General features: G+C 35.2%; 1 pseudogene; it reads left to right on the top strand.

Annotated features, from left to right (window-relative positions):
* LOC123950442 overlaps positions 1 to 14,569 on the top strand; it is a 97,291-nt pseudogene extending 82,722 nt beyond the window's left edge.
* Positions 14,570 to 16,141: the final 1,572 nt, after the last annotated feature.

Consider the following 16,141-nt stretch of genomic DNA (forward strand, 5'->3'; position numbering starts at 1 on the left):
GTGCATGGACAGGAGAATCTTAGAGCTAGCCATCACGGGTATTTCTACAAATTGAGTCTAGAGTTTCTGAGCTTTATCGGGTAACAGAGGATCATCCACAGGCCAAATGGTGAAATTATAACTAGGATTTCCACTTACATCGAAATAGACACCCCAAAACAATAATGTTCTGAATATCCATTTGGTTAAAGATACAAGTGGCTTGCTTTGTTTCACATAGAAATCTTCCCTGTGATCACTAATTTTAGCAGGGCTCACTGAAGGAGTTGCCATGAGGCTCTCAGAAACAGAGGTTTATTTTATTTTTACCATATCTTAGGTTAGAGAAGAACAACATTAGCAGATGTCCACCCTATTAAAATATAAAGAAATGTTAGTTACACCACATAGTCATCTTGGCCACACTTGAAATTTTGGTCCCAACTTACCAGTTTTTATTTGAATTTTTGCTGAAAATTCCATTGCTTGGAAATTGTACAGATGTGTTTAAGATAATAAACAAAGTCTAAATATGATAAGGGAAATGATACTAAATTGATTTTTGAGAGTCTTTCACTCATATGAAAAATGACAAAGCAAATGGCATAATGTGTTAAAATATTTGCTACATATATAACTGGGAGCCATATCATCTTACATATAAAGAGATTCTGCAGATTAACAAGAAAAATATTTAAAATTAACAAAGTAGCAATAGGCAACTAATTGAAAGTGTTACAAATAGTTAATACATATATGAAACGGGAACCCAGTTCTGTAATAAAATAAATTGACTGTTTTAAAAGCTCCTATTTAACTCAAATTAAATGCTACAAAGTTTGAAAATATCTAGAGTTGATATAATTTTATCACCTCTACATTTACAATAAATCTTACAACTGAATTTCTGCATGTCCTTTGACTCAGGATTTCTACTTATGGGAATTCATTATAAAACTTCTCCCATAATACAAATACATATGTAAAAATTTATTATAATATTGTTGAAGAACTCAAGATTCTATCAATGGAAAAGATTAAAATAGTTCATTACATATGCATATTGGTACATGGATATGATATGAGAATATATGGATATCTTAAATTTATCTTAAGAAATAAACTAAATAAATTCAATATATTGATATGTCAACAAAGTATACTGAAGAACAACATGGATTGTATAATCTCTTATATAGAAATCTGGAAATTATCAGTGTATATAAACAAAATAAAAATTAAAGGAATATGCATAAACCTTTTGAAGAATGGTCTTCTCATGAGGTAAAATTATTGAAGATCTTGACCTTCTAGAATATATTCCTCTGCTTGCCTTTTGCACACATTTATGTTATGTAAGTGTGAAAACAAAATATGTTTTTGTTCATAGAATTTAAATAACATCTATCTAACAAAGTACTGTAGTGTTCAAATTGGTACTGATTATAAGAGAAATTCACTTGAAAACTAACCTTACATGTATTTGATGAATATTAGTAATTAATCTATACTTTTCAGGGCATTAATCCTTGCAAGATATCCAACAATATTATTAAAAATTCAACAGAATGATTACTATTTATAATTTTATTATTTAACACCTTTCTTTAAAAATCAATAAGATATAGTTAAACTCTCTTCTTATAAAATTATAAAGATTTCTTCTGATAAAATTATAAAAGATTATTTCTCCCACTGAGTATGAAGTGAACCTAGAAATGCACTATATCCTAGGATAAACTCTCATGTCCCCAGAACAATGATTAAAATAATTATTAAAAAAGAAAGGATCCATGAAAAGGCCAATGTGACCGTTTTTCATATCTTTTAAAATGGTTACTCTCTTTTGAGACTCACTATATTTTTATCACATTCTACTCCAAATAGAAAAAAAAAAAAAGAATGTTCTGTGCTTTTAAAAAAATCTAATATTATTTTTATTTCACTCTCCCTAAAATTGCATTGCCACCAGTAGCAGATAAATCAGTTGTTGACTTTCAAGTGGGCAGAGGTTATTATTGTTCTTTGGTAGGCATAGATTCATTGTGCAATTAATATTCTCTCTGGATTTGTGAGTAACACATCATTCTACTTTTTTTTTCAGCCAGACATTAAATATAATAAAAAATGTTATGACTGGTCTTTTGCCTCAAAGGGATTTTATAAGCTTCAAAAATATATTTAAATACATGTAAAATGCAACACACTACTCTGACTTCCATATAATTCCATAATTTACAAAGATAATTTGATATTTTAATGAAAATAGATATGCCAAATAAGATAATGCTCTTATACTCCATAGGGAAAAAAATACCTTTCATATATTTAATGCTTTTTAACTACAACATAACTAGTGATTCTCACTTAACAAATACTGTCTCTGAGACAATATAAATATAAAGAGGAATACAATCTCTACTGGGTAGCATTAACCTTTACTCAATCATTAAACAATGAGAAATATTGGACTGTTTTTGTTATGGATTAAGAAAAAGCTTTTGGATACAGATAAACATTTGTCCCTGCTGGAATCTCCTTCAGCATTAATGCATCATTATGCCTGACCAGCCCTAGAAACCTTGGAAAGACAAAATATGTACATGTTGGTTGTTAAGCATATGTGATGTGTTTTGCTTTGTCACCTGGCAACCAAAAGATTTCTGAACTTTGCCAAAATCCAAACTTTTGAGACTCTTAAGCTGCTTAATTTTTATATTCATAGAATGTAACCCAAGGTATATTTTTGCTTGGAAAGCTACTTGACTTCTTGAGTTTTGATAGATTTTGTTTAACTTAGATTGTTTAACGTTATTGTTAGGCATGACAACTTCAATTCAGGTCAGAGTGCGTTCTAGTTCTTGAGACCTACATGGATGGTTGATGAATCTTAAAAATCTCACAGATTTCAGGTCTTTATTAGGACTTGATTTAGCCAGGAGAAAAAGGAATCAGAGGATGAGTATCCTAACCTTGCTCAGCTCTGTTATTTAAATTAGCCTTGAGACTTCAGAAAATCATGGAATCCCTCTGGTCCCAGTTTCTTCATTTGTAAATTCAGGAGGTTCATTGAAAAAGTTCAAAGAGTCCTAAAACATATTTGAGGTGTTTATTTCCTTTTTCAAATCAGAGGAATGTAGAAGATTTTCAGTCTAATGACACATGAGTACACACACATTTTATTTTTACCCACTTGATTCTTTTTTTGTTTTTAAAGATTTATTTAGTTAGTTGAGAGAGAGAGAGTGAGCACTTGTGTGTGAGAACAGTGCGGACAGGCAGAGAGAGAGAGAGAGAGAAAGAGAGAGGGGTCTTCAGTAGACTCAACCCTGAGGCAGGGGTTAAAGCGGGGCTTGACTGGGAATTGACTGGGCTCCACTGGGGCTCAATCCAGGACCCTGAGATCACAATCTGAGCCCAAACCAAGAGCTGGTGGCTCAATGGATTGCTCCACCCAGGTGCCCCATATCCTTACCCAGTCAATGCTTTATCCCCTCATTCCATCCTCAAACCCTCCAGCACGTCCAATGTATACCTAATACTCCTAAGACAGAAATCTGGCTAAAAATGCATTAGAAGTGTCATAAACTTAAAAAAAAAAATGTTTCTATAGTCATTATTACTATTCACCATCAAAGATATTGAACTATTTTTCTTTTCTTCCTCTTAAAATCCCCCTTCCCTTATTCCATTTCTAATATGAGCCAAGGATAAATCATGCTACTCTGATTTAATTTGGTTACCTGGATCTTTACAAAAAGAGGACTATCCTGGAAGACTGAACTGAATTGTGGAATCAATTAATTGTAATTGGCAAATCTTCTATAAATTCTGTCTTTATAAAGCATCTAAATTGCATTCCTAAATAATACATCAAATAAGGATGAATAGTTTCACTATCTTTAACATTTGCTTGAATGATTCAAAGGATATAGGGCCTGTAAGTCAGAGCCTATGGCAAAATAGACACCAGAGCGCTACATAATTTGTGTTTGGTCAGAGAAAGACTATTCAGATTTTTGTTATCCTAATGATAAAAAAAATTGTTCTTGCTACTTGTTCCAGTAAAAGAGAGAAGTATTCTCAAATGCTAAAACAATAGTAGTTCCTTTGGTGAGTGATGCACCACTTCGTAATAATGCAGTACATTTTGAACAGATCTGTAGTTTTTCAATGACAAACATCAAATAGAAAGAAAAAGGTTATGTCACCTTCACCCTCACAGTACTGTCATTTATATGCTATCAGCTCATTAAATTCACATTAGGATACTCCATGGGACTTGAGTTGCTATTAGTGCACCTAAAATGGCATAACAAAATCTCAGTTCACTTTAAGAGAGATGGCATTGCGACATTTTGTATTTCATCACTGAATTATTACAGTCTCAGATGCATTCTGCTGTGATGGTAATGGAAGGAGGAGTACAAGAGAGGAAAGCTGTCCATTTGTTGTTCCCCAGGGAGAGAAAAAGCAAAGTTTGATTTAAAAAAATTTAAGGAAGTGAAAGTAAAGCATTAACAATTTAACCTCTGTATCAAGGCTGAAAATATACCAGTGAAGGCAAACGTTACATTTTGAGATAGACTCTGAGGAACTAAAGGTAAAGTGAATTTTTTTGAATGCCTCAGGAGTTTGGCTGGTTACTTGGTTTATGTTGACAGGTGGATGGCCTCCTGGACTCCATATTATCTTTAAAAAGTACTCACTGGTAGTGCTGTCCTTTTCTATTCTGTTTTCACTGGGTACATCCTTGTGAAAAAGTATCAGTAGGTTCTTACAAAGAAATGATCCTGTGACAAATATTGTGAATGTTGATAGTTCTGTTATGATATCAGAAGTTTTTCATGATGATGAATGAAAGTTTATTGTCTTCTATTCTGACATACATGTTTCTATCCAAGATTTCATGAAACAATTTTAGCACCACTTACAATGATCAAATTGTGCATTTGTCAAGTGTGTAGTCATCAGGGGAAGAAGCCTGGCCTAGCAATGGTTTACATGTGATACCAGGATTGATGTTTTCTTTGAAAACCTGTGCACTCAGGAGAAATTTCAACCAATGGAGAAAAGCAGAGTATATGCTTAATGTAATATGTGAGCACATAGAAAAGGAGAAATAAGCATGTTTATTATGAGATGAAATCATGTAATAGCACAACCATACCCTTTTCTCAAGATCATTTCTTAGTGAATTTGAATAGAAAAAAATAATTATAAATCTTTATGTTGTCTAGGATATTTAGAAGTAATTACCACAATATTTCATGACTGAGGGTTTATATTATATCACTATTTGCACAATTTTTAAAATTGTAGTTGTGCAGGCATTTTAGATTTCATGATTATTGCTTTTTTTTTTTTTTTTGGCAAACCTATTGTCAATAGGTAAAAGAAAATGTATCAACTATGTAGAAATATAAATGCCTGTTGCTTGTTAGGAGATTTGGGTTGTAGCTAGAGCTCGGCCATGCTGGCAACTCCAATCCAGTGTAAGTTTTCTCACCTGAAACAATGATGGGTCAGAAAAAGATAATCATTCAGATTCTCTATAATTCTCAATAACTGTGTGTTCTAAAAAAAAAAAAAAAATAGCAGAGTGTTGGAAAAAGAAACCCAACAGGAGTTTGAGATATTGGTCTTTGCATGACTATTAACAACCTGAGAAACCTAAATTAGCCATTTATTTGCTCTGGGACTTAGTTTGCTTTCATATAACATAAGGCAAAATAATTTCTGATCTCTAAAACATCTTGAGATCTAAAGTTTTATTACTTTTTATTCTCCAGTCCCTTCGTAGCTCTATCAAATTTTACCTGTGCTATTGGAAGAGGCACTAAATAATATAGAGTACCCATCCTTCTTTGTGGAAATTACATTTAGTATACCGATCTATTCCCAAGAGTTTAGAAAATGTTGTTTGGTATGACCCAAATAAACAGCTGCAATGAAGTCCCCTAGACACAAACTTGTGAAGCAACAAGGTTGTTTTTTGCCTCTGTAATATCACAATTTCACACGACGTTTTAGCTTCTCCACCTCAGCCAAGTTCAGTCATCTGGTTCATGTCTAACACCTGCAGCCATCCTAATAAGATAACTCCATAGCCATCCTAATAAGATAAGGAAAATGAGACCTACACCGGATAAATGACTCATCCAAGGTGACACAGCAGAGAGCTAGGATTAGAATAGTTTCATGAAGCGTTTGTCCAGCCACTGTCCTGTTCTCCTTTATGTCTCTTTCAGCCTTTACATGACTGATGGCAGGTGGAATCTTTTGTGGGAGATATGCCTATTATTGTAGGCAATGTTAAGAATGATATTGTAGAATGGTAAGACTTTCACAGGATATGAAGACTCAACTGGCACTGAGGACGAATTTTTCAAAGAAAACCAATTCATTTTGGGTATCCTCTGAAATGAATGAGTAATAGATTTTTTTTTCTCAACTTGAGAAGAAGTTCTAATCCATATTCAATACATTTCATGCACACTTGGAATGACATTCTGAATCTTATTTGTCTTTATGTCTTGAAGTCGCCTGCAAAGCCTGGCCATGAGGTGCAGACCTTATAAACATGTCCTACACTGAATCATTGAGTCTGACATTTTTGAAATAAGCTAGTGTTTGTTGTTGTGTACCCTGCAGGTGTGTCCTTTTTCTCTTAAACCATGTGTGTGTGTGTGTGTGTGTGTGTGTGTGTGTGTAATAGCTCTACATCAATATAAAGTGTATTTTAGTTATGTAGCCTGTACTTTCATATCATTTTTCTTAAATGCAGAGTACCCAAAAATGTATGAATATGGTCATAAATGTCGCCTCGTGAAGCTGGCATCATTCAACGTAAAACAAATGAGATTAGCCATTCGTAGCAATAACCTTCCCTAAGAGGCTGTTTTACGTGTCTTGATGGTAAGATAAATGGGTTTCCTAAAATTCAGCCAGGAGCCTATGGAACTTTCCCCAAACCCAACCGGGGACACAGCAATCAGGTGTGTAAGTAATGAAAAACAACCTAGAAAGTAATTAACTGTGTGAAATACTTACCAGAAGGAAAGTTTATCACAGAGTCTTTTATTAAGTGATAAGGGATTTTTTTATTTTTGGTTTTGTTTTTTAAAAAAGTAAATACTAAAATTTGTCAGTGCTTCCTCAGCAATGCCCCAGAAAGAGGGTGCTTGTTTTTTTTTTTGTTTGTTTTTTGTTTTTTGTTTTTCCCCTTAGCTTCTTGAAAGGTATGAATCTGAAATGCAGAAGGATGCAACAGTCTACCTCTAATTAAACACAGTATTCCCCAATATCTTCCAATTCCCTTTGTTTCACCTCTTGACTCACCACAAAAACTATCTGATCTTACTGTGATTTCCCAAGAAGACTTTTACTGGGAAATAGCATGTACTTTCCAGCTGATGCGAGTATCCTGTTACATAGCGCAGTGCGTTGTTCCATGTAAGTGACTAAATTGGCATTCTTGTTTATAAATCTGTTTCCTGTAAGCTTATTTAGCATTAATGAGTCCTCTAGAGTCTGACCATCCCTGGGAAAACTGATAAAATAGCGTTCCTCACTAGGCCAAGCCAAGGCCCACACCCTGGGTCTGAAGTAACTCCAGCAAATATTATTTATATGCCATGCGTTTCTGCCAGAAACTGCAATTCCACCAACCTCTCTTTACTCCTGGTACTTACAAGGGAGAAGAAGTCTTAGGATGAAGACTTCACTTTTGGAGATCCACAGTGTATTTTATATAATAGTGGATTATAGAAGGTGAGTCTGATGAGCATTGTAAAAACCACTATTTCTCAATACCCTAATTTTTTTCATGTGACTCATATTCAACTTTCTGGGAATATACAATGGAAAACTTTGCTTGGGGGATAATATAGTTCTAGTGATCCTGAAGAATACTTGGCAGTACAGCTTCTCATCAGGAATTTCTGTCTCATTTGCATGAAGATAAAAAGGAAAATTTCTCAGCGTACAAACCCCAATAATGATAATGTCTGACCCTGCCATAATAAAGCTACTTTCAGCTGGAAGCTACATCGAGAAGACCTGCATTAGATCTGCACTAGTACTTGGCAGTGTCTTCTCCTGACATTTTGTTAGATTCCCTTTTTTGTGAGAGGGTTTATTCTTAACAAGGTATCCAGAATACAGGGATGCCTGGGTGGCTCAGCTGGCTAAGCATCCGCCTTTGGCTCAGGTCATGATCTCAGGGTCCTTGGATTGAGTCCTGCATCAGGCTCCCTGCTCAGTGGGAAGCCTGCTTCTCTCCCTCTCTCTCTGCTCCCTCCCTGCTTGTGCTTTCTTTCAAAAACATAAAACCTTAAAAAAAAAAAAAAAAAAAGGACCCAGAATACAGCAGCATTTAGGGTAGCTGTAGAACATCAGTAAGGATAGTTCTGTCACAAAACTTTATCAGACTTAAAAAATATCCAGAGTCATTGTGTATATATACCTCAGTCACATCCTACTGTGCTGGGATCAAAGGGGGTACCCAATAAATGTCACCCTTCTTTCTTATCAGAGTTCTGACAAATAATTGTGAAATACAATAAATAAGTAACAGATGAAACCCAATGTTCTTCTTATTTACTGACCAGATGGGAGTCCCTTGATTAGAGTGCCAGCCACTTGGACCTGCCAACTGAACTTTTGAATTTAGGTTGAATCACTCACCTGGGACCAGCAGGTTGGCCTCAGCAGGTGGGGAAAGGCAGCCACTGCTGCTCCAGTAAAGGAGCTGTGTTCTCCTTGTGGGAAGAAAGTGGTAGAATAGTCCTGAGAACAGCTGCTTCATTCCTCAAGTGAAAGACCTCCGTCTGCGACAAAGTCAGTGAAGAGGTGAGAGAAAGTCCTCCTCTGTGTGGAAAGGATAGTCAGGAACAGGGAATTAAGATTTCCTTCTAACACACTATTACACGATTTCTAAAATATAAGACTTAAAGTAAACATTAAAAAGAAAAAAAAATACTGGTAAAATTTAAACACAGTATACTCTTCCTACAAGACAGAGCTGACAGAAATTTGTTAAGTGGACAAGTAAATTATGTAAATGTACCTGTAGCTTGACAAGAGAAGAAAAGATAAAAATGCAATGAGCTAAGGACTTCCATGCAGACAGAAGAGTAATGGGACTATCCTCCCTTACTACCAGAAATGCACTGATACTGTAACAGTGGTGTTAAGTGATATGAGTTTCCTAGGACTGATGTACCATGGTTTTTGTCTTGTTTTGTTTGTTTTCATTGAATTTATTCTTTTCTCAAATCTTTTAGAGAGGTCACCGGTATCTAAATTAGTGGTTGTAAAAGTCTGAGTATTAAATGTGTTTCAGCTTCGACTATTGGGTTGTCTAAAATTAATCAAAGTATCAACTTAAATTGCAGTTAGATGGATGATAGTTAAAAATGCATAAAACCACAGATTTAAAAATCATTGGATTGATAGTAACTAATTTTCTTTTCCCATGTGCAGGATATATTCCTTTAAACTTATGCATCTCTATATGCTTCCTCAGTAACTGTTTATTAGTTCCCTAGTTATAACATGCTCTGTCTTTGCTATAACCTAGGATTCAAAATCAAATATGATGCTGTTTTTGGCCTGGAATAGTTTTGATTTTTGAGAGAGGGGGTGGGGGAAGAAAGGAAATCAGTGATCATCATACAGTGAAAGTTTTCAGGGTGGTGGTATGTAGGGTGCTATGTCCTGTGGGAGACACAGCATCTGCGGCAGACTGGGCCATCAAGAGATCTGGGCAAGTTGTGCTTGAGATAAGCTTTCATTGCTGCATGTTTTCTTTTTTCAGCTTCCATTTTTATATATTTCAAGAAAAGTTATTCTGAATAACTTGGCAGTAAATTGAAGATGTCATGCATCTTTACATCATTATCTTTGTGTGTATTTCCTAAAAACAGGACATCTCTTACATAACAACACTGTGATGATCAAAGTCAGGAAATTTAATATTGAGACAGTGATACAGTACTATTATCTAATCTATGATCCATATTCAGAATTTTTCAATTATCCTAATAATGGGCTATGTTTACTATTTTCCCTCAATTCCAAGATCTATTTGAGAATCGCTTGTTGCAATTAGTTGCCTGATCTCTTTAGCTTCTTTTAGTCAGTCTCTATCTTGACCTTGATATTTTTGAGAAGTATTGGACAGTTATTTTGTAATTCAATTTGCATTCATTTTATGTTTCACATGATTAAATTCAGATCATGATTTTTTGCAGGATCACCAGAGAAGTGATAATGTGCCCTTCCCAGAAAACCTGTGATGTCTGCTTGTACTAACATTTGGCCACTTGGTTAAGGGGCTGTTCTCTAGGTTTCAACACTGTGAAGCTACTCTTTTTCCCTTTGTAATCAAAGAGTGTTAATGATTTTAGCAGGGGAAAGTTGGGTAGTTAAAAAAATTTGAAAAAATATATATATTTATATTAGTTTTGGGGTGTTATAAATAAAACTGCCATGGAAAGAGCCAGGCAATGTTCCTGAGTTATCGGGGAAAGTCTCACTGATAATATGGTAATAAATTTGAAGAGAATAACTGTTCCTAACATGGAGACCAATTTGAGTGAGGAAATTTTACTTGAATAAGTTAGAATATGTTTGAATACAAGAATCAGAATACTCAACCCCAAATGGCCTAAATGATGGGTTTTATTATCTTCTGTGAGAGGTCTGGAAGTAAGTTATCCCAGGGTTTATCTAACGGCTCAAGTTTTTCATCAAAGAACAAAAATCTCCATTCTTTTAAACTATCATTTTCAATATATTCACATTGCCTCAGGTTTGTTTCATTATGGTCATGAGATGCCCCCCGTTGACTCTCGAAACCACTGTTTTATGAGTAAAGAAGGATGAGTGACTACTAAGGAGGCAAAAACAGTAGTGCTTTCCCCACTAAATGAGACCAAAATTATGGGAAAAGATCGTGCTTCCACATTCTTCAAGCGACACATTCATTACAAGAAAATTATTTGCTTTGAAGTGTCCACTTCACATTCTTTGCGTAATTAGCCATTATACTATAAAATAGTGACGGTAGTTTGCTTCTGCTTAATATGCTACATCTGTTATCTGAATGAAAATGTTCTCATCTCTTCCAAAAATGGAAGATAAAAAGTTCCCTTATTTGTCATATTCTTCATAGATTGATATTAATCTCTCTTCTTGTTCCATGACAGCCCTATCTAGTTATATGTTCTAAGAACTAAGCTGCAATTATAACTTTCACTAACACTTCTTATTAAAAAAATAGGGAAAATTGTATAGAAGGATAAAGGAAAAGAACATGCATGATTATTTCAGTCAATACACTACAGCTAATATTTACCACTTCCTTCCTCTTTGTGAAAATTTCATGTTACCTTTGTCCTCAGTCTGAATTTGGGATGATAGAGCTTTTTTTGATTGATAGGATGAATCAAACCTTTCCTTCTCAATGTTCTATGTTTTAATGACTCTGCTGTTATAAATTTATTACTGGTTTCTCAAATGTTTTAAGTTATCCATGGTGTATAATGCTCTCTGTGTTATCTTACAGGTGACACAAATAAAATGAACCACAGTATAATTATAAAGAAAATGGTTATTTGAATGGTGTCCTATAGAGTCATTATATGGAAAGCAAACACGACACATTCTGTTAGGAGTTAAAGTGAAGATGAAAACTGCCCCAAGCTGAACTAATCAGATTCTCTTTGCCAGAATTTATAAACTAGGACTAAGAGATTCCAGTTTCAGTCTGGCTGGATTTCTTGAACAGAAGAGATATAAAAACTTGAGATGGTAGTGTAATGTACTTTAACAATACTGGAAAGCAACAAAAACCAAATCTGCAGAGAGAGAAAGAGAGACAGAAACAGAGGGAAAGAAAGAGACAGAAGACAGAGAAGAATAGACAGAGAGGGCTACCCTAGGTCTAATGGTGTTCTAGGGCAACGGGCATGTATATAGGTATATATATGTTTATTGCCTAGCTCTAGTCACTCTAGAGAAGCTTGAAATGTAAAAATCTTTGGAACTTAAAATTATTATCCTTGGAATACAAAATTTGCATTATTCTTACAAATAATCACTCACCTACTTTTTTTAAAAAAATCTTTGATTAATTTAGCTTAGGTTATTATATTTTATTTGCATTCAGTGAGTTATGACTCTAGCAGGTCTTTCTAAATTACTTTAATCTGGACATCCTGGACATCTGCCTTCTGCCTCTACAGAGTATGAAACATTCCTTCAGGAGTTAGGGAAGAATCTCATCTACTTACTTTATTATATAAAATTATTTTGCCCATATGATCTTGACAAATTCACCTGAAATCTGTAGGATAAAACTTTAGCAAACCATTTTCTCCCACTAAAATAAAAAGGAATGTCTGTTTCAACAAGAGATGAAAAAAAATTTGCTCAGTATTCTCTATATGAAGAGCCTACAACGTGTAAAACTTGTCATAAATATCTGTGGAAGATAAGACTTTATGAATTTCAAAATAACTCTCCATAACCCATCATGGGATTATTCCACACGCAGTTGATTTAGGGGTAACCAAATTGTTATGTCAAATACTTTTACTTAAAAAATAAAATGTGGAGCCTAGAAGCATGACTTTGGAGACACTAGGTAGAATTTAACTATGCGCATAGTGCATTCAAATTACAGTCAGATGAGATAGCTCAGAAGTTTGGTTATTTACTTTTTGTGTTTAAAGACTCTAGCAAATATGTCTAAATTCAAACTTGAGGAGAATTAAAATATTCAGTATTTTCTTCTATTGAAGTTTCGGGTTTCCAAATTGGTCATTTACTATACTGTGCTCCACGTGGCTTTTTTGAAACATCTCTCACACATTCATATTGCATTGTAAAACACATGGCAGAAATTAGTCTTTTGACTAGGGAGCTAGCAATAATTTTTCAATGGCAGGTGAAATTAACAAAATTACGTCTCATAGGAAGACTCTCTTTCATGGTACTGGGACCATTTGTGATACAAAATAGACTTTCTTCATTAAATTATTTGTGACACTCTCCAGGATATTGAACTACCAAGAGAGTTGTACTAGCTATTTTTTTAAAATGGGTATTTCATTGATTTAACATATGTTGGACATTTATGCTTGTATTTATTTTACTTAATTATAATTCCTTCGAACTTTTGCCCTGAGGTAGTTTTAATGTGAAGGCCCAAATCTGAAACTTTTAATGAAATAAATTTTCTTAGTAACATAATATTTTCCTGGAAGGATAAATATTTTTCCAAAAATAACTCATTTAATCATAGGTAATAACTTTTGCTTTGAGATAATCAGCAGAAGTTTTAAATAATTTAATGGATGAAGAAGGCCCATGTATACATATAAACACAGTTGACATACACATAGACATATACATACATAAACTCAACAAATATTGTTGAGTGTCCACCGTGAAATAGTACTTGGAAATCTAACAGTGAACAGCTAGTTTTGGCTTCACTCTCAACAACCTCATAGTGGGAATATATAGGAAAAAGTTTCAATAAGCAATACACACTATAAAAATAATAGGGAAAAAAGGGGCAAGAGAACTATGTATCAGTGCATGTTTATGTAACTACAAGTTCCTCCTGATGTATTTCTTGTTTTCCCTCTAATCACATCTATGCTCACTCGGGATTTTTAGAAATAAGCCTTTTCTTTTCTAACCATACTCAAATATTGCATCAAAAATACAATATTTCATTCTTCCATGTTTACATACATATTATTTTTTTATGCTTGGAATACCCATCTTCCCAAATCTTATTCTCATATGTAAAGCGCAAGGTTTTGTTTTTATTTTTTCCACTTCGGATGGAAATTGGTACGAGACTTCCCCTCCAACCAAAAATATACAGGTAGGTGTTTTTAAACATAGGACAATAGACAGAATGTGATCCTAAAGAGAAGTAAAATATATGGAAAGCTGCCCGCCCAGGCCGCCGGACTGGAAGCACCAGGCTCGAACCCCATCCTCCTCGTCTAGCCTGAAACCGGGGCGCTGACAAGAAGCCGGCTTACCACTCATTTCTCATGGATCCGGACACCAAACTCATCGGAAACATGGCACTGTTGCCTATCAGAAGTCAGTTCAAAGGACCCGCCCCTAGAGAGACAAAAGATACAGATATTGTGGATGAAGCCATCTATTACTTCAAGGCCAATGTCTTCAAAAACTATGAGATTAAGAATGAAGCTGATAGAACCTTGATATATGTAACTCTCTACATTTCCGAGTGTCTAAAGAAACTCCCAACGTGCAATTCCAAAAGCCAAGGTGAAAAAGAAATGTATATGCTAGGAATCACTAATTTTCCCATTCCTGGAGAGCCTGGTTTTCCACTTAATATGATTTATGCCAAACAGCAAACAAACAGGAAGATGAGGTGATGAGGGCCTACTTACAGCAGTTGAGACAAGAGACTGGACTGAGACTTTTTGAGAAAGTTTTTGACGCTCAGAATGATAAACCTAGCAAGTGGTGGACTGACTTTGTGAAGAGACAGTTCATGAACAAGAGTCTTTCAGGACCTGGACAGTGAAAAGAGTCTGGGAAGACACTTTCCACAGCCGTGAGCAGCATTTTATAGCAAAATGTACACAGTTTTTTGCCTTTATTTGATAAAATTTTATACAGAAGAGAGAAGAGAGCAAAGTGAAGAGAAGTGTCTTCACTCAAAGAGCTCTTTATCAAGAATTTGGGTGGGGGAGGGAAGAATGGGTTGTTGAAGGGTGATTTGAACTTTCTGTAGTATTAAGCTGGTGCTTAATAAAAATTAAGTAAGGGGGCGCCTGGGTGGCTCAGTGGATTAAGCCGCTGCTTTCGGCTCAGGTCATGATCTCAGGGTCCTGGGATCGAGCCCCACATCGGGCTCTCTGCTCCACAGGGAGCCTGCTTCCTCCTCTCTCTCTCTGCCTGCCTCTCTGCCTGCTTGTGATCTCTCTCTCCGTCAAATAAATAAATAAAATCTTTAAAAAAAAATAAAAATTAAGTAAGAATAAGAATAAGGAAAAAAAAAAATACAGAAAGCCCCAAGATCACCTCACATCTCTGCTTAGTGGCACTATTCTACCTTAGGAGAAGGAGAAATTGCTGAGGTAAGGGAGAGAGAAGAGAGTTCAAGGTTGTTGAATGAAGTGACTGGTTATTTGACCTGGGTTTCTGGAAAAGGAGGCATAAGAAACATGGCTTCAGAAAGAAAGTTCGAACCACCGATAAGAATAAGAAGCATGGATCGAAAGTAAAAATATAGCATTGATCATGATCTATATTTATTTCTTTTCTTATATTTTCTGCTCTTAAGATAAGCTCTGTGAAGGCAGCGCCTTTTGCCTCTTTTGTTCATACTATATCCTTAGTATAAGAATGACTCATGGGGCGCCTGGGTGGCTCAGTCAGTTAAGCGTCTGTCTTCAGCTCAGGTCATAATACCAGGTTCTTGGGATGGAGCCCAGCATCAGGCTCTCTGCTCAGTGGGGAGTTTGCTTCTCCCTCTCCCTCTGTGGCTCCCCCTGCTTATATTCTCTCTCTCTCTCACTGTCAAATAAATAAGTTGTCAAATAAGTAAGCAAATAAAATCTAAAAAAAAAAAAAAAAAAAAGAACACTCACACACAGTACATGCTCAATAAATGTTTACTGAATGACCAAGCAATCTCACATAACTGGAAGTCTCAGGATAAGGCAAGATCACAGAAAATGAAAACTGTGACTTCAACTTGCTCTTCTATGATTCTCTTTAGTCAATTTTTGTACATGTGTCACTCAGTGTTCAAGCTCTCCTTTCTTTGGCCAAAAGCATGATTACCAACAGCCTCTAGGATAGCACGTCCCCTTGTCTTTGCAATGGAATAGGGAGAAAGCCACTCTTTCATTTGTGGAATGAAACTCTTCTCTTCCAGTGTTTGGGCTGCATTACGTCAAGAGGCAACACATGGAATAAAAATAACCACTATTGGAATGCGACTCATTGATTAGATTAAGTCTCAGTTCCTGAATCTGACTTTAGTTTAGGTTTGAAATGAAATGAGATTAGATTATTAGATTGATCAGGATTAACATCTGGGTCTGGATTTCAGTTTGATATGTTATTCCTTCTGCCTGATGAACTTCCT

Source organism: Meles meles, chromosome 9 (assembly GCF_922984935.1).
Source record: "Meles meles chromosome 9, mMelMel3.1 paternal haplotype, whole genome shotgun sequence".
In the NCBI taxonomy this organism is placed as follows: Eukaryota; Metazoa; Chordata; class Mammalia; order Carnivora; family Mustelidae; genus Meles; species Meles meles.